Source organism: Bos taurus, unplaced genomic scaffold, assembly GCF_002263795.3.
Source record: "Bos taurus isolate L1 Dominette 01449 registration number 42190680 breed Hereford unplaced genomic scaffold, ARS-UCD2.0 Super-Scaffold_1723_ScbfJmS_2085, whole genome shotgun sequence".
Classification (NCBI taxonomy): Eukaryota; Metazoa; Chordata; class Mammalia; order Artiodactyla; family Bovidae; genus Bos; species Bos taurus.
In genome coordinates, this window is record NW_020192292.1 from 8,542,633 (window position 1) to 8,562,229 (window position 19,597).

Sequence of the window (19,597 nt, forward strand, 5' to 3'; positions counted from 1 at the left end):
GGAGTATTACAGCAAAGAAATCAGCAAATGCTACAAATTTATTACTTTTCCCCCATAGAGCTTGCCATTAAACATTTTCCAGCACACCGCTGTTTGGGCTTTGGAGTCTGGGTTCTAAGAGGATGAGAACGTACCAATAGAAAGGAAGGAGAAGATTCCAGTCTTCTTAAAAGTTAGTTCCATAAATGGTGCAGTAGTCACTACTGCCCAATTCTATTGGATTAAGCAGTCACAAGCTAGCTCTGATTCTACTCTCAGTTGACAAGGAGGGAATGAATCGATGGTGGCTACTTTGGAGACAAGATACCATAGCAGGGCCGTATACATTCATTTCTTTTCATCTTATCATCACCTTAAACCTATGTGGTGGGTACTAATATTATGTCTTTTATATAGATTAAGAAATTAAGACACAGAGATCCTAATCCAAATTTTAATCCAGGCCTGTTTGATTCCAAAGCTAGTGTTCTTCAATATCATTTCCTACTACAGCATTTGTGCCTTTGTCCCTTTTCTCCATGGTGTTGGGGGTTGGAGCAGCTGTATTTTGCAGGCCTTCTCCCTGACATTCTGAGAATTAAATAATTCTCTATCAATCACATACTCTTCTACCCTGATGGTGGAATGAACACAGACAGGAGACAGTTTTGTGAAAAGTTCTAGCCAACTTCAGAGAGTGATGCAGCCTCAACATCCTAGAGGTAACAAAAATTCAGCACAACGACGAATCTACAGAACTTTGAAATAAGGGTGGCTTTTCTACCTGTGATATTAAGGAGTTTTGTGAATTGAGAATTTAAGTGGGGAACTTATGAGTTTTCTCCAATCAAGATATCTCACACTTGTCAGCAAGATTGAAAGCTAAAGAAAAATTGTTTCAACGTGAATGCATTTTTCTTTCCTTAAGTGTACTCATTTGTCATTAAGCTTCTACCTTACAAGGTGAAGGATTCCTCCAAAGCTAATACATTTGATAGTTTATTTTTCAGTTATATACATTAGAGTCACCCTCTCACTCTTCTGTTTCTCTGCAGATTTTTTTAAATAAAGTGACTTCTGACAGTTAATTTTCTAAAAATCTCAATCCAACGCCATGCTTTTGTTGTTGTTACGGTTGTTTGTTAACTTTTTCTTCCACAGAGAAAATTCTATTAGCATGTATAAGAAAAATGTGTCACTCAAAAGGAGAGAGGCCAGCAGGAAACACAGACCTTTCTATCTTGTCACCCACTCACTTCAAGCTGCAACACTCTCTCTTGCCCGGACTCATGATTTCAGATCCAGAAACCATCAGAGATGTGCTTGCTTTTCTAATTCCTCTAGGTATTCCTTGGCAAGGATCTCAAACTTAAATCTTCTGCAAAAAGACAAGACTCAGAAGTTCACTGCCTCGGGGCTCTTCCCTGGCCCTTTTGCAGGGTACTGGAATGCCTACATCTCAATTTCTAACTCTTCATGATGGGAGGAAACCACTGTATGCAGTAGAGCAATGCTCGACAGGATGTGCATAAACCAAAACTCTGTGTGGAAAACTTTATGCATAATTTAAAAAACACTGAAAAGCAGAGGCAGGACTTTCAGGATAGTGTAGTAAGGAGAGGCTTAGGGAAACGTTCAACAAGAGAGATCTCTAATGCTGGTCAAAGTTAGCTAAGATAATCATTCAAAGTCTCCGGAGACTGATGGGAGAGCTTACAGCAGACTGACAAGCATTTATTGAAGAAAATCTACAGAAATTTGTCAAGTGCAGTGGCGGGCCATGGCATCTGAGCTAGGAACTGCACCCATCCTCCACAGATCTGCCTTGGGAACGAATTGTTCCACTGGGCTAGGCAGCTGAGTGGCACTTAGCATCTCCCCCAGGTCCCTGAGATGGAAGAACTATTCTGAGTGGATTTGATGGCAAGTGAACATTTGCAGTTCCCACCTTTCCAACTCTGAGCTGTTGAAGATCCATACTAGGCAATGGCAGCAGCTGAGTGTCAGCAATAAGTCCCTCTTGTGCCCAAGCTCACACACACAGCTCCTGTTGCATAGGGAAGACCCTAGTGAAGTACCTGGTGAAGGGCATATTCACCACCATCACCACCCCCAAGCTCTTGCCCCATAGGACAGATATTTTGCCCAGAGGAGGATAGAAGAAAGCCTCAAAGATTGGTAATACTCTTCTCCTAACAAGGGCACAGACTTTAATTGGATCAAACTGTGGAGCAATTTATACCCTGCTAAGTCGCTTCAGTCGTGTCCGACTCTGTGCGGCCCCATAGACGGCAGCCCACCAGGCTGCCCCTTACCTGGGATTCTCCAGGCAAGAACACTGGAGTGGGTTGCCATTTCCTTCTCCAATGCGTGAAAGTGAAAAGGGAAAGTGAAGTCGCTCAGTCGTGTCCGACTCTTAGCGACCCCATGGACTGCAGCCTACCAGGCTCCTCCACCCATTGGATTTTCCAGGCAAGAGTACTGGAGTGGGGTGCCATTGCCTTCTCCATTTATACCCTAGGGTTTTGTAAAAAATGACAGAGCAATCAACTATCAACTAGGATGTTAACAACTGGCTGTGATACCAACAGAGTCAGGCCAGCCAGAAGCTTAGTGGGGAAATCAGAGAAACAGAGATAACTCAGCTAGAGCCACAGTCATTCCTAGTGCTCAAGGAAAATGTGTACATCTCCAAGGCTTCATCTTAAGGAGCAGCATCAAAGGATGTACACTGCAGGGGAAACAGACTTCACCAAACTCGTCTAACCAATGGCATTTTTTACAGAGATAGAGTAAACAATTCTAAAATTCATATGGAACCACAAAAAAGATCTGAACAGCCAAACTGACCTTGAGAAAGTAGATCAAAGGCATTGCACTCCTTGATGTAAAAATATATTAAAAAGCTACAGTAATCAAAACAGTATGAAGTTCATATGAAGACAGGCATATAAATCAATGGAATAGAATAGAAAGCCCAGAAATAAATCCATATATCAACTGACGTTCAACAAGGATGCCAAGAATATACAGTGATGTTCAACAACAATGCCAAGAATATACAATGGGCAAAGAGGGTCTCTCCAACAAATGGAAAACTGGATATCCACATACAAAAGAGTGAAATTGGACCTTTATCTTATACCACACACAAAAATCAACTCTAAGTGGATTTGAGACTTAAAACTTTAAAAGTCCTAGAAGAAAACATAAGATAAAATCTTCATGATACTGATCTTGGCAATGATTTCATGGATGTGACACCAAAAGCGAAGATGACAAAACCAAAAGTAAGCAAGTTGGACTACAGCAAACTAAAAGCTTCCCACAGCAAAGGAAATAATCACTAAAGTGAAAAGACAACCTACAGAAGGGAGCGAATATTTGCAAACCATGTATTTGATAAGGGGTTAATTTCCAAAATATACAAATAACTCCACCCACTCAGTAGAAGAAATCCCACAGAACTGAATTTAAAAATAGGGTAAGAACTTGAGCAGACACTTCTCAAAAGAAGAAATACAAAAGGCCAATGGTATGTGAAAAGGTGCTCAACATCATTTGCCGGGGTCCAGCCCCGCTGGATCCAGGGAATTCGAAGCGGGGACGGCGTCGGCGAGGATCGGGAAACAACTGCTTAATTAAACGTTAATTAAGGATATAAAGAGTAATAGAATAAGGATAGCTCAGTGAGGAAATTCAGTGGAGAAAAGAGGCTGAATAATTCAGCCAGAAGGTAAGAGAAAGAATGACATGGTGAGACCAAGTTTCGGTGAACAAGGCCCGCACTTTATTTTCCAAAGTAGTTTTTATACCTTAAGTTATGCATAGAGGATAATGGGGGAAGGGGTAGAGTCTTGCAGCAAGCCAGGCTTTCTTCCTGCAAACTTATCATATGCAAAAGCTTAGGTGATTTGCATCATCTTCTGGCCCGGAGGCCTGTTAACATTTTAAGACCTTTTCTTCAGAAAACTTATTTTTCTCTAAAGGTGATTGGTCAGGAGCCACCCTCCAAAAGCATTAGATAAAGTTGCATTCCTACAAAGCAAAGGTGTGGTGGGCTATAACAAGAAAAAGAATTAACTCAAGGGTCCCAGGTTACAAACATTAAAGCTACTATTTACACCAATTATATTAATCAATACACTGCCAGGGACACAGCAGGTAAGGGATATGGAGACTTAACAGCAAACATTGGCCCAACAAGTGAAAATCCCTTCACCAATACAATTTCTAATCAATCTTTTAACTGCTGAAAGGAATCTGTATTTAGACAGTTTAGAACATCTCATGCCTCTCAGTTTGGAGGCTCTGAGCAATCACATGTGGCCGAAAAAACCTATTCAGGCAGGCTAGAGGACTTCCAAGGGAGTTTGTAGGTTGAAACACTGTCACACCCAGGAATTATTAACTGGAGCTGTAAGCTAACTCTTTTTTCAGAGAGAGGTAGTGGGGGACAGCCCCCCATAAAGTCAGAGGTGTAGGTGAAAGCACAAAGCAGAAAGTAGGCAGACTCTGGTTTTGGGGGTAGATTGCTCGAGAATTTCCAGGGAGACTCCTGAGGCTTGATCCCGCCTTTGCGTATGCCAAGCCTCCTTCCTCATGACCTTTGCCAGGGGCGGAGCTCGCTCCCCACAATCACTAGTCATCAAGGAAATGCAGATCAAAACCACAATGAGATGGTAATTATTAGAAATAAATAGATAACAAGTGTTGGCAAGGGTGTGGAGAAAAGGGTACCCTTATACACTGTAACGCTGGGCTGGAAGAAGCACAAGCTGGAATCAAGATTGCCAGGAGAAATATCAATAACCTCAGATATGCAGATGACACCACCCTTATGGCAGAAAGTGAAGAGAAACTAAAAAGCCTCTTGATGAAAGTGAAAGAGGAGTGTTACAAAGTTGGCTTAAAGCTCAACATTCAGAAAACTAAGATCATGGCATCTGGTCCCATCACTTCATGGGAAATAGATGGGGAAACAGTGGAAACAGTGTCAGACTTTATTTTTTTGGGCTCCAAAATCACTGCAGATGGTGACTGCAGCCATGAAATTAAAAGATGCTTACTCCTTGGAAGAAAAGTTATGACCAACCTAGATAGCATATTCAAAAGCAGAGACATTACTTTGCCAACAAAGGTCCGTCTAGTCAAGGCTATGGTTTTTCCAGTGGTCATGTATGGATGTGAGAGTTGGACTGTGAAGAAAGCTGAGTGCTGAAGAATTGATGCTTTTGAACTATGGTGTTGGAGAAGAGTCTTGAGAGTCCCTTGGACTTCAAGGAGATCCAACCAGTCCATTCTGAAGGAGATCAGCCCTGGGATTTCTTTGGAAGGAATGATGCTAAAGCTGAAACTCCAGTACTTTGGCCACCTCATGCGAAGAGTTGACTCATTGGAAAAGACTCTGATGCTGGGAGGGATTGGAGGCAAGAGGAGAAGGGGACAACAGAGGATGAGATGGCTGGATGGCATCACTGACTCGATGGACGTGAGTCTGAGTGAACTCCAGGAGATGGTGATGGACAGGGAAGCCTGGCGTGCTGCAATTCATGGGGTCGCAGAGAGTCAGACACAATGGAGCGACTGAACTGACTGACTGACTGATACACTGTTTAGGTAAATGCAAACTGCTGCACCACTGTGGAAAATAATAAAAAGTTAGACATAGAACTACAATATGATCCAGCAATACCACTTGTGAGTATATATCCAAAGGATATAAAATTATTATCTCAAAGAGATATCTGAACTTCCTTGTTAACTGCAGCATTATTCATAATAACAAATATATGAGAATAACCTAGGAGTCTGTAGAGAGGTAACTGAATAAATAAAATTTTATTATATGTATATATGTATACATACATATTAAATGGAATGTTATGCGGCCTTCAGTCCAGCTCAGTTCAGTCACTCAGTTCTGTCCTACTCTTTGCGACTCCATGAATCGCAGCACGCCAGGCCTCCCTGTCCATCACCAACTCCCGGAGTTCACTCAGACTCACGTCCATCGAGTCGGTGATGCCATCCTGCCATCTCATCCTCTGTCGTCCCCTTCTCCTCCTGCCTCCAATCCCTCCCAGCATCAGAGTCTTTTCCAATGAGTCAACTCTTCGCATGAGGTGGCCAAAGTACTGGAGTTTCAGCTTTAGCATCATTCCTTCCAAAGAAATCCCAGGGCTGATCTCCTCCAGAATGGACTGGTTGGATCTCCTTGCAGTCCAAGGGACTCTCAAGAGTCTTCTCCAACACCATAGTTCAAAAGCATCAATTCTTCGGCGCTCAGCTTTCTTCACAGTCCAACTCTCACATCCATACATGACCACTGGAAAAACCATAGCCTTGACTAGACGGACCTTTGTTGGCAAAGTACTGTCTCTGCTTTCCAATATGCTTTCTAGGTTGGTCATAACTTTCCTTCCAAGGAGTAAGTGTCTTTTAATTTCATGGCTGCAGTCACCATCTGCAGTGATTTTGGAGCCCCAAAAAATAAAGTCTGACACTGTTTCCACTGTTTCCCCATCTATTTCCCATGAAGTGATGGGAAGATGCCATGATCTTCCTTTTCTGAATGTTGAGCTTTAAGTCAACTTTTTCACTCTCCTCTTTCACTTTCATCAAGAGGCTTTTTAGTTCCTCTTCACTTTCTGCCATAAGGGTGGTGTCATCTGCATATCTGAGGTTATTGATATTTCTCCCGGCAATCTTGATTCCAGCTTGTGCTTCTCCAGCCCAGTGTTTCTCATGATGTACTCTGCATATAAGTTAAATAAGCAGGGTGACAATATACAGCCTTGACGTACTCCTTTTCCTATTTGGAACCAGTCTGTTGTACCATGTCCAGTTCTAACTGTTGCTTCCTGACCTGCATACAGATTTCTCAAGAGGCAGATCAGGTGGTCTGGTATTCCCATCTCTTTCAGAATTTTCCACAGTTTATCGTGATCCACACAGTCAAAGGCTTTGGCATAGTCAGTAAAGCAGAAATAAATGTTTTTCTGGAACTCTCTTGCTTTTTCCATGATTCAGCGGATGTTGGCAATTTGATCTCTGGTTCCTCTGCCTTTTCTAAAACCAGCTTGAACATCTGGAAGTTCACAGTTCACATATTGCTGAAGGAAATCCTGTCATCTGCAGCAACATGGATGAAACAGAAGAGTATAATGCTAAGTGAAATAAGCAAGACTCACAAAGATCAGTATGCATGATCTCACTTATATGTGGAATCTAAAATAGTCAAACTCACAGAAGCACAGAATAAAATGGTGATTACCAGGGTTTAGAGAAGAGGGAAGTGAGTAGTTACTAATCAACAGGCATAAACATTCAGTTAAGCAAGATGACTAAGTTCTAGATATATACTATAAAACATTGTGTCAGCCGTCAATAGTAATGCATTGTACATTTTAAAATTGTCAGGAAAGTAGGTCTCACGTAAAGTGTTCTTACAACAATAAAATTAAATTAAAAGAAGAAAGAAAGTAGATTGGGCTAGGGGAAAGAGGGAATGGAGAGTGATTGCTAACATGTATGGTGTTTCATTTAGGAGTGATTAGAATGTTCTAGAATTAGTGGTGATGGTTGCACAATCTAGTGAATACACTAAAAAGCACTGAACTGTACACATTCCATGGCTGAATTTTATGTCAATATCTCCATAAAATTTTAATTACATTGAGATTAACTTATCAAATCACAAATATCCAAAAATCTGATAACATGCTGTGTTGATTTGAAGATGTTCAGAAACAGGCACTTTCACACCTTGTAAGTGGGAGTATAAGTTGGTGCAACTATTACAGAGAGCATTTTGATATCATGAAAAGTACGATTGATTTGAAAAGATACATGCACCCCAATGTTCATAGCACTATTTACAATAACCCATACATGGAAGCAATGTAAATATCCATTGACAGACGAATGGATAAAGAAGATGTGGTGTATATATGTGGGATATTACTCAGCCATAAAACAGAATGAAATAATGCCATCAGCAGCAGCATGGGTGGATCTACAAGTTATCATACTAAGCTAAGTAGTTCAGACACAGACAAATATCATATGATATCACTCATATGTGGAATCTAAAATACGAGAGAAATGAACTTATTTACAAAGCAGAAACAGACTCAGAGACAAAACAAATTTATGGTTACCAAAGGGGAAGCAGGGAGGGATAAGTTAGGAGTTTGGGATTAACACACTACTATATACGAAATAGATAAACAACAAGTTCCCACTGTATAGCACAAGGAACTACACTCAATATTTTGTAATAACATACAATGGAAAAGAATCTGAAAATTTATATATACGCACACATATAACTGAATCACTTTCCTGTACATTTGAAACTAACACATTGTAAATTAACTATACATGCATGGATGCTAAGTCGCTTCAGACATGTCCGACTCTGTGACCCCATGGACTGTAGCCTGCCAGGCTCCTCTGTCCATGGGATTCTCCAGGCAAGAATACTGGAGTGGAATGCCATGCCCTCCTACAGGGGATCTTCCCAACCCAGGGATCGAACCCATGTCTCCAACAGCTCCTGCATAGCAGGCAGCTTCTTAACCACTGAGCCACCAGGTAAGCCCAAATTAACTATACTTCAATTTTAAAGCTTCCCTGATAGCTCAGTTGGTAAAGAATCCGCCTGTAATGCAAGAGACCCCAGTTCAGTCCCTGGGTCAGGAAGATCCACTGAAGAAGGGACAGGCTACCCACTCCAGTATTCAAAAATGCCAGAAGAAATAAAGCAAGCAAGAAAAAAGAAATGCTAATGTAAAGTACAGTGTTATCAATTCAAAAAATTTTGGCATAGCAAATAAAAATAATTTATCTTAAAAAAGGTATGATTGACCCAGCAATTCTACTTTTGGGAATTTATGCTTTGAGCATACCATACTTACACAAAATGACATGCGCACAATATCCATTACAGCAGTTTTTTAGAAAACAAGGTGTAATTATCAAGTTAAATGTCCATCCATATGGACATCCATAGGCAACAGTTTAAAGAAATCAATTGGGGCATATCTGTGTTAATACAATGCAGTGAAAAAAAATAAGGAAGCTCTTCATACATTAATACGATAATTTCTGCAATATAATATTAAGAGAAAGAAGCAGGGTACAGAACAGCATGTATATCACTTTCCACTATGTGTACAAAAAGGGAAGAAGAATATACATACACGTGCACATTTCCTTATAGATGCATAGGTATCTCCATGGATACTAACTAAGTGGCTGGGGTCAGCTGTGGGAGGAAGAGGTTTTACAGCATATCCTTTTTAATTTTTTCAATATTGAACTATATGAAGTATTATCTACTAAAACTCTTAAAAATTAAAATAAACAAAATAATAACTAACCAAACGTCATAAAATAGAAAATACTATGAAACAAAAATCACTGACAGTTCTGACTTCTCACGCTCCACTCCCACTTTCACCACCAATAACTACCTCATTTCTGAAATTGGATTGTTGTCAGGTAGATTTTCCTATGGGAGGTTTGCCTGTATTCTCTCTGACCTCAGGTCAAGTAGACAAACTAACTGAGGATCCATTATTTCTCTAATGTGTGCAGAATAGTCTTACCATCACTTATTGTAATATTAGCAAGATCCACAATCTTATTAGGAAGCGCTTGAAGCAATTTGCATTGTTTAAACTTTGGTTTTTCCCAGTGAGATTTGCCAGTGTCGATACTGATTGAGCTGAAAAAGAGAGGAGAGACGAACAGAATCTTCATCGTTGGAGGATGAGGTCAAAATAGTTTGAAAGCGAATGGTGAAGGAACTGGTATGTCTTTGGCATGCCTCCCCTAAGCCTACTGCCAGATTCCTAGCTGAGATGGCAAAGGTAGGAACCCAGTGTTTGTACAGTGAAGAAAACTTTGCTCTTGGGGAGCAAGTGAATCTAGGGTTCCCATAAAGGAAGCATAGGCAACAGAGCCCCACATGGGGCAGGGCCACGTCCACTAGACCAAGAGTCAAGGCAGAGATTTTTGCCGCTCTGGACGTGACTCCTACCCTCACTTTTGCCTCTTACCCTCATTTTAAGAGAAAATTCCTGTTACAATTGTGGTCTTTATTTCAGCATATTCAATCACTCAAGACAGTATAGCCCCCACTGTGGATCATTGGCCCGCATCATCCACCCTCCACTATGCCCGATCCAGTTCAAGCCAGTTCATTGCAAATCAGCTAACCCATTTATCAGGAGTCTTCTGTGTTCTAGGACTGGTAGTAGGTACTACAGACAAGCAAGACAGCTCCTTGAGGAGCTTGCAACTTGGTGCTTTGAGATTGTAAATGTAACTACATTTATTAGGCAAAATATGAAATGGAAAAACTGTAGAAATGAAACTGAATCTATTGAAACACCAAGCAAGGAGAACTTATTTGTAACTTTTGAGCTGAGCTGGGCACTAAAAGAACAGAGATGGAGAAAGTGCCCCTTCCCCACAACCAAAGAGAGCAAATAGCACAAGCAGAGAAAGAGATGCAAGTCCAGAAGGGCAACGGTCCATCTGCGGGGGAAGGAAAGGGGCCTGAGGGTGTTAAGTACTTTATTTAGGGTTTTGGATTTAATCCTTAAAGCAATATAGAACTGGAGTGGGAAATCGGCATGTTGGCAGCCATACTTCAGGAAAATTATGCTGGTAGCAGTGTGAAGTAGAGCTGGGGGTGGGGAGGTAGTGGGCAGTTAGAAGGCCAGGAGAATGCTCTAATTGTAGGCACCCAGGGAGTGGCAGTGGGGTCAGAAAGGAAAGGGCAGATGTGAGCTCTGTTTGTGACCATAAAAGCTGCATGACTCACTAAGTGACTAGGCATAGGGAAGAAGAGGTAGGACTCAGTCACCTTCCAAAAGACAGGTTTTACATTTTTGTCAAAACCTGCTGTCCCTCCCGTCTGCACACTTAAGTTAATGGCATAAACCGGTAGCAAAGAGCAAGAAAAGAGGGGCTGATGAAAAAAGGAAAATGTTAAAGTAAAGAATAGTAGAGTGATTTAGTAAATTATTATGGGCCATCAATGAGGTAGCTTTTGAGGCAGGTTTTTGAAAAGGTCATTAAGACAATAAATGTAAAGCATGGAAAATGTTTGATAAACCACTGAGTGAAAGGTTAAATAACATTACTGCTATAAGAAGGGTGAATACCAATACATAAAATTTAAAATGCATTAAAGGCTATGTGGGAAAAAAATACCACCACCTAAAAGCAGCTGTGTTCAGGTGGTAGGATCATGGGTGGTTTTTTTTTTTTTTCTCTTCTGTCTTCTTGAAATTTTTTTCTGAGTTGTTATTATGTGGCATGTGTATGCTTAAGCAGACCCAAAAAAGTGAAAGAAAGGAAGATGGGCACTAGTGAGGGAAGGAGGAGGTGTGCTCAGACAAAGGACTTGGAAACATGCTCCCAATTAAGCAGATCTTTGTGTACCCAACTAGCAATTAGAACTTAGCCGGTGCATACCAGAGTCTAGTAGCACTTCCATCTTCATTTTTTATGCATCTAGTTTGGGCTGTCTCAGTAGGGTTGGTTAAGAGCCACTTATATGTCCCTTTGTATTTAGAGGCTGTTTCTTCGGCTTTGCACTTTCTAGGCTCTACAGAGAAAATGAATGCGCATTTGAAAGGGCAAAAGGCACTTAAAAGTTTCATGAACATCCATTACCACCCATCATTATTACCCTGCACATAAACATCAGCAAATAAAAGGGGAAACTTTTCTACCAGGCGATTTAAAGCAGGTTGAAAATAAACACTAAATTGAATCTTTTTTTTAAAAATAAGGCTCCCAGTCAGATCTCACATTTGGTCCTTTGCTTTAAAACTACCACTTGACAGGACAGTTTTTCTGCTTTGGTTTCATTAAAACGGTACATACGCAATGAAAAACGTCAAGCCACACAAAGAGATGTAGAGTAAAAATCGAAAGTCCCCACCTGCCGACTGCCTTCCTCTTGAGTGCAGTTGTTAATAGTTTGGGGTGCAGTGACCAGACACTAAAGGCTGACTTCTCTTTCTTAATGGACTTTGGGCTGGACTTGGTTTTAATAAATTCAATGTATTCATCATAAGTAGTATAGATCAGGATGCTCTGTTCTGATATTGATGTTAAAAGCAAAGTTTTGCTGCCAAGTGTTGTCACATAAAGGGAGATGTGTCCTGAGCTGTTTTTGTTAGAAAGTCCCAGTTTTTACTGACCACCCACTTGGTTTGTTTGATTTCAGAAATCAGGTGGCCAGAGAAGCAGGTCAGCAAGCCTTGCCCAGCCATCCCAGTCTCCTCTCTAAGGACATAAAACACCTTCCTCTCCTTCTCTAAGTATTTAAGCAAGAGAAAAAGTGGTCCCACTCCACTGATGAACTGGCTGCTGCTAATATCCAGAGCAGGTCGATGGTCTCTGGTAAATCCTCTGGTACTCTGGATTTTTTTTACAAGCTCTTCCAGGTAAAAAGGCTGTCAGGGCACAATGAATACCAAGGATGTGGAAAGGAACTTAAAGACAGTTTCTCTCCCCCTCTGAAGGCAGGGCTTCTTGCTATGCATGCATTTGGAACTTTATTAAAAAAGGGAATTAATTCGTATGAAAACACTCACCCAAATTACCTAGTTTTCTCATTGCAGCATGTCCAGACTTTACTGATAATATCAACTGATCTTGTGTGAAGTTTCCATGCATGAAGTTGCCATGTATTTTACTTTTGATCCTGCTAATCAATTTGGTGGGTGCTAAAAAAGAGGTGGCCTTTATGATGCCCTGACAAAGACAGCTAAAAAGCAGAGCAAAAGAGAAAGATGTTGCAGTTACGGCCACAGAGTGCAACTTGGCCTGCGGTGCTGAAACTCTGTGCAGATGACTTAATTAGTACTCCATAAACATCAAGCATTTTACAGCTATTAAGTGGAAATCTTCAGAAATGATGGAGTATAGCACATTGAAGTCATCTGATAAATTTTCTCATATCCAAAACAAACAACTCAAAACCCATTTTTAAAAGAACAGTCAGCAACATTTGCATTATGTTGAAATTGACTAGCTATGCAATTTCTAGGGGTTTGTGATAATTAATAGAGAAGATGGAGCATTCAGAGAAAACCTTTTACTCTTCTGGTCTCTAATTTATCCATCATTACCTCAATAATAAGGCAAATAGGCACATGCTCAATTAGTCTAGAAAACTGTGCTCTGCAGAAGGCCTGTTTCTATAATAAAATAATAATGATGATAATAATAGTAGCCAACATTTGTAGAGCTCTTGTCTGCATGTTTTAATTCATGTTATCACAAGAACCTTATGAGGTAGTGCTATTATTACCCCCATTCTGCAGATGAAGAAACTGAGCCTTAACCAAGGTCACAAAGACCTAATATCTTATTTTGGAATGTTCTGTCCATTAAAGATATGATGTGAAAGAACAGGGCTGTTCTTAACTTCAAGCTCTATAGCGAGGTCCTCAGACATTCTCAGTACTCTATCTTCCATTACAAAGCACATTTCAGACTCACAAGTTTACCTCTGCTTTTTCTCCATTTCCGTTTGTAGATCCATCTTTTGGAGGAATACTCTCTTATATTTCCTATCAGCTCTTAAAAGTCAGATGTGCCTGTGTTTACTCAGAATTTCTCTCTATGTCCAATCGAAGCCACGCCTGCCCCATCCCCACCGCTGATCCGTATTTAGGGAAGTCCTTGTTCATACTACCCGTTCCACTGGTAGCCAGTCTCTTCTCGGCTTTCATCTTCTCAGTTTGAAGAGGACTTTTCTTTTTAAACCTCTCCTCTTTCTGCAAGAGTAGAGCAGACCCTCTACCGTTCACACCCTGAATATTTTAATGACCTTCCCATGAAACTTCTGTAGTTATATGTCCTTTTATTTCTTTCTTTCTTTTCTATTGGAGTATAATTGCTTTATAATGTTGTGTTAGTTTCTGCTGTACAACAAGGTGAATCAGCTCTATGTATACATACACTCCTTCCCTCTTGAATCTCCCTCCCACCCACCCCCATCCCACCCACCCCCATCCCACCCCTCTGGGTCTATATGTCCTTCTTGGATTGCATCAAGCAGAACAACAATAATAGCCAGCGTTCCAGGAGGACCTGGACCACGAGCCTGAACAGGACCGAGGCTGCTTTCCAGGTTGTTTTGCAATTTCCCTGCTCAGTATTTCGTGAAGTTTTTTGATGACAACACTATATTGCCCTATCCCCAAATTATGACCACTTTGGACCCCATTTTCTCTTCACTACAAAGAGGCAGCAGGCAGGCTGCTAGGCTGTGCCATGACCAACTAAAGCAACTTATTTCTTAAAGGCAAGAGCCCAATTACAGCATCTGCAAAATAACCAGCAGGTACTTTGATCTCCCTCTGACAGCTCTGACCAACAGGCTACACATACAGAATTAAATGGAAAGAAAATTAAAAGTAGATGTACCAGCTCTGAATAAACTCAGCTCCTACCTGTATGGTACGTGGGAAATTGTAGCCAGTCCTTGCCCTTCTCTGTTTCAAATAACGCAAAAAAAAAAAAAAAAAAAAAAGTACATAGTCACTGAAAACTTTAAACAAATGTCACAATCGACTACAGGCCTATTGTTAACAACTACAATCATAATTATACTTTATATCTATGTAACCCATTGCCATCTACAAAGCACCTGCCAAACATCAATGCATTATTCCTGACACCAACACTGTAGGGTGGATAATGCACAGATGTGTACCCCATTTTCTAGTCTCAGAGAAATTAAATGATGTGCCCAGTATCCCACAGCTGACGGGTCACAGAACTGGCAGCAGAATCAAAGCCTTCAGACTCTGGATCGAAACATGGTGATGACAAATAAAACACTACCAGGATTTCATGCTCTACGTCCTGTACTAAGCACTCTATGTGGGTTATTCCATTCCTTCTTTCCAAACATCCTGGTGAGGAATGGTCATATTATTATCTCCATTTTACAGATGAGGAAACTGAGGCACAGGGAGTTTAATTAAGTTGCCCAAGTTCTCATAATCAGGAAGTGGAAAAGCAGGGAGTCTAACTCAGGCAGCCTGACTCTGGGGGCCACATTACCACCCAAAGGCTTTTACACCTATTATTTGAGAGGAATTTTATTTTATTTTATTTTATTTTATTTTGGCCCCGCCTCCAGCCTAGGCTTCCGCCTCGCCGGGACCGCGCTGCCCGGGGGCGCCACGCTTCGTCCCGGCGCGCCCACCCACTCCGGAATTTTAGTTATGTCACATTATGTATACTGTTTTCAATTTTTACATTCTGACTCAGGTATTTACATCATTTTAAGTGATGGCAGATAATTTGGAATGCACTGTAGGCTTGACTATATTTTGTGTAGTCAAAATATTTATCTCAGATTTAAATAACTTAAAACCTTGGTGCATACTAATTCTTTCAGAATCTAACATTGTAAACCTTTAAGGCACTGGAACAAATAATGGGAGATAGTTTTGTCACATTGACTTGAATTCCACACAAGAGTGGATTTATTACGTGAACGCCCATTTTGCAAATAATTGTGTCACTCTTGGAAAAAACAGGTTTCTTTGCCAGATGCCTACAACCAAGAACTTTCATTTATCATTTGCAATCCTCAAATCATTCCATACTCCCATAGACCCCAAAATGTGCCTCAAAAACTTACCACATAGACAGTTCAGAGATGCAGAGATTGGTTTTCTTAGTGGATTCTTGTGCAGATCCCAAAGAAAGTAATGTAATTTGCCCTTCAATTATTACAGCTGAACCTTGCCTGATAATATGCACTTGAATGGAAGAGCTATTTACCTATATATAATCAGGTATAGGGTGGGTTACAAGTGGATTTGTTTTGAAAAAATACTTACAAATTGGTCCATGGTTAGTTCTTCCCCAGGAATGTCTCTGTACCAAAATCACCAGAAAATTATAGGAAAATAAACCACAGTACCAAATACATGAGAGAACAAGTTCAGGAGAAAGACAACTGTGGGTAGAATGGTAGAATCCCCCTGCTTGAAATTCAGATAATACTAGGGCTTTAAGGAGACACTTTAAAATTAGAGCTGGGTCTAAAATGCCTGTTCAACCCTCCTGAAAAAAAAAAAAGAGCTGGGTCATTATTTGCATACCAAAATGGTGGTAAGCCTTTGACTCAGCGATCCCACTTCTAGGAATCTATTCCGTAATAGTATCAGCAGGGGTGTATAAAAAATATATATACAAAGGTGAAGAAAATCAAATGTCCAATTGGATAAATACACCACAGCACATCCATACAAAAGAATTCTATGCAGTCATTAAAACAAATGAGCTACATCTGTAAGTATTAGCTGGAAAGGATATACATGATATATTCTAAGGCAAGAAAAGAAAGTTGTAAAACAGAATGTGGTCCCATTCTCTTAGTAAACTCATGACAACAAATCTAGAGAAATATGTAAATATATAAAATAAGCCATTAACCAGAGTTCTTAAAGTAGGTGGGGAAAGGCAGCTTTCTGGAGATTTTTGCTGTCCATGTCATATATTTCTGTAAAGCTCTAAGTTTTTACATTGACCACATATTACCTCTGTAATAAAGAAAAATCATAGACATAGTTCTTTGAAAGAATGGTGTATACTTTAGACATTTCCAATTTTCTTTTAATAACCTATCATGGATTTACTTCCATTACTTTCTGTGAACTTTCTTGAACCCATTTATGTTTGAACATGCAAAAGAAACAAAAATCCCAGTGTATGGAAGACAGGCAGTCACACTCAGTGTTTTTTAAAAAATCAGCTAACCATGGTGTACCAGAACCATGCTTAGTTTTCAAAGGGATTCTTTGGGATTTTCCTTTAACAGAGGACTAGTATATGTGCAGGACAAGAGCAAAGAAAATCCTCCTCAGATGACCAGTTAACTTTGTTACGGCCTTCTGGGTAGTACTCAGCACCTGCCAATTTCACTGCAATCACCTCTCCAAATCCCCAGGCAATTCTGGAACTAGCTAGCATTCCTCACTTGAAACATTGCAAGTGCCCTTAGAATTTCTAATTCTTGAAAGTGCATTATCCAAAAATAAAAGGACTTATCAATCCTCATACAATGGCCATCCTTAACCTTTCATCCCTTTAAGACATGATTTTTTTCCCTAAGTCACAGAAGCATAGCATTTTAAAGCTAAGAGGGGTTTTAGGGGTAACTGAGTCCAATTCCACTACTTCCCCTATTTACTTTTTTCTGTTTTGTTCTCTCATTGACTTTATACCTTACAGTAACAATACAAACCTCTTTATCAATCTGAAGAGAATCTATAGTCAGAAGGGAAGATGCAACTCAAAATGCAGCAGTCTCAAACAAAAACCAAGGATATACCTTCCAGATAGGAACAGACCCACAGCAGATGACATTCACATACCTGCTTTTAATTTGAACAGCCAGATTAGCAAGAACAAATGCACTGTCTTGAAATATAGAATTCAACTGTAAAAGATAAAACATTTGTTTTAGTACTCCTGCTCCTCTTTCTTAACCCAGCCAAGTTACCTGAGATGATGTGATCGTTAAGCTGCATTTATTATTTCAGTTGGTTTAACATTTCCATCTGCTCCACTCAGCTTTTTGATTTACATTTTACCTATTGGTATGGGATGAACTGCATCCCTGCAAGATTCGTGTTGAAGCTCTAACCCACGAATGTAACTGTATTTGGAGATAAGAACTTTGAGAAGGTAGAGAAAGTGCAGAGTGTTAGTTGCTCAGTCATGTCTGACTCTTTGTGACCCCATGGACTGTAGCCCACCAGGCTCCTCTGTCCATAGAATTCTCCAGGCAACAACACTGGAGTGGGTTGCCATTCCCTTCTCCAGGGGATCTTCCGGACCCAAGGATTGAACCTGGGTCTCCTACATTGCAGGTGGATTCTTTACCATCTGAGCCACCAGGGAAGCCTTTAAGAAGGTACTTAAGGCTAAATGAGGTCATAGGGTGGAGCCCTGATCTGACAGGACTAGTGTCCTTATTGAGAAGAGGAAGAAACACTAGAGATCTCTCTGTGTACACACACACAAAAGGCCATGTGTGAGGACACAGTGAGAAGCCAAGGACAGAGGCCTCACCAGAAACCGACCTTGCCAGCACCTTGATCTTAGACTTCCAACCTCCAGAACTGCAAGAAAATAAATATCTGTAAAATAATATATACATAATTTAATCATTTTGCTGTGTGTGTGAAATTGGCACAGTATCATAAATCAACTATACCTCAATTAAAAAGAAAAAGAAAAAAAGTCTGTCATTTAAACCACCTAGTACATCATGTTTTGTTATAGCAGGCCTGGTGGATGAATACACCAACCCATTTTCAAGCACTTATAATCATGTTGTATATACTTGAAAATAAATGCTGATGGGGAGAGAGGGGAAACAGACATCATCAGTTACTGTTGGTGAGGGTGCAAGTTGGTACCACTTATCTGGGAGGCCACTTAATGATAGTGATCAAAATGTAAAATATTCATGTCCTTTGACCTAGCAATTCCAGTTCTAGGAATTTATCCTACAGAAATATTCAAGTACACCCCCTTCAAATTTATTGCAAGAGCATTACTGTCAGCATTGTTTCCAAATAGAGAAAAAAAATAGAAACAAACTAAATGTCCTCCAAAGGATGCCTGGATTAAAGCTACCACATTACAACCTCCTAAGGAAATTGTTTTAAAGTGTATGCTGCTGCTGCTGCTGCTAAGTCGCTTCAGTCGTGTCCAACTCTGTGCAACCCCATAGACGGCAGCCTGCCAGGCTCAGCCATCCCTGGGATTCTCCAGGCAAGAACACTGGAGTGGGTTGCCATTTCCTTCTCCAATGGATGAAAGTGAAAAGTGAAAGTGAAGTCACTCAGTCATGTCCGACTCTTAGCGACCCCATGGACTGCAGCCCATCAGGCTCCTCCGTCCATGGGATGTTCCAGGCAAGCGTACTGGAGTGGGGTGCCATTGCGGTAGGTCTATGTTTACTAGCATGAATGAGCCTAAAGACACATGGTTAAGTGAAAAGAAAGCAAGTTGCAGAATAGCATAATTAGCATGATTCCAGCTACTTTTGCAAAAGAACATGTATGAATCACTGTTAATATATATAGAAAAAATCTGAAAGAAAATGCTTCAAACTGTTAAGAGGTGTTAATACAATAAGTGATATTAGGGAGGACATTTATTTTCTGGATTTCAGATTTTAGTGTCTGAATTTTTTACAGAGAGTAGGTATTACTGCTTATTATCAGAAAAATGTAAGGATAAATAAAACATTTCTTGTGTAAAAGAGAGAAGAAATGAAAGTACAGAAAACAAAAATATTTAAGTACAATGGCATACACTGTTATCACAGCTCTCCTAGGTTCCCCAAGTAGGGAAACATGGCAAAGGTGAAGAATTCATATCAGTGGAGAGACATGGACAGTTCTAAACCAATTAATAACACCTCATAAAAAGCTTTCCAGCATTGACACTATAAAAGACAAACCACATACATCTTCATGGTGTTGCTTAGAGAGTGGATAAATTTGCAGCAAAAAGAAAAATCAAAACCAATGTGCTGTAACGTATT

General features: G+C 40.3%; 1 pseudogene; it reads right to left on the reverse strand.

Annotated features, from left to right (window-relative positions):
• LOC112445818 (adhesion G-protein coupled receptor G4-like) overlaps positions 1–19,597 on the reverse strand; it is a 44,647-nt pseudogene that overhangs the window by 17,668 nt on the left and 7,382 nt on the right.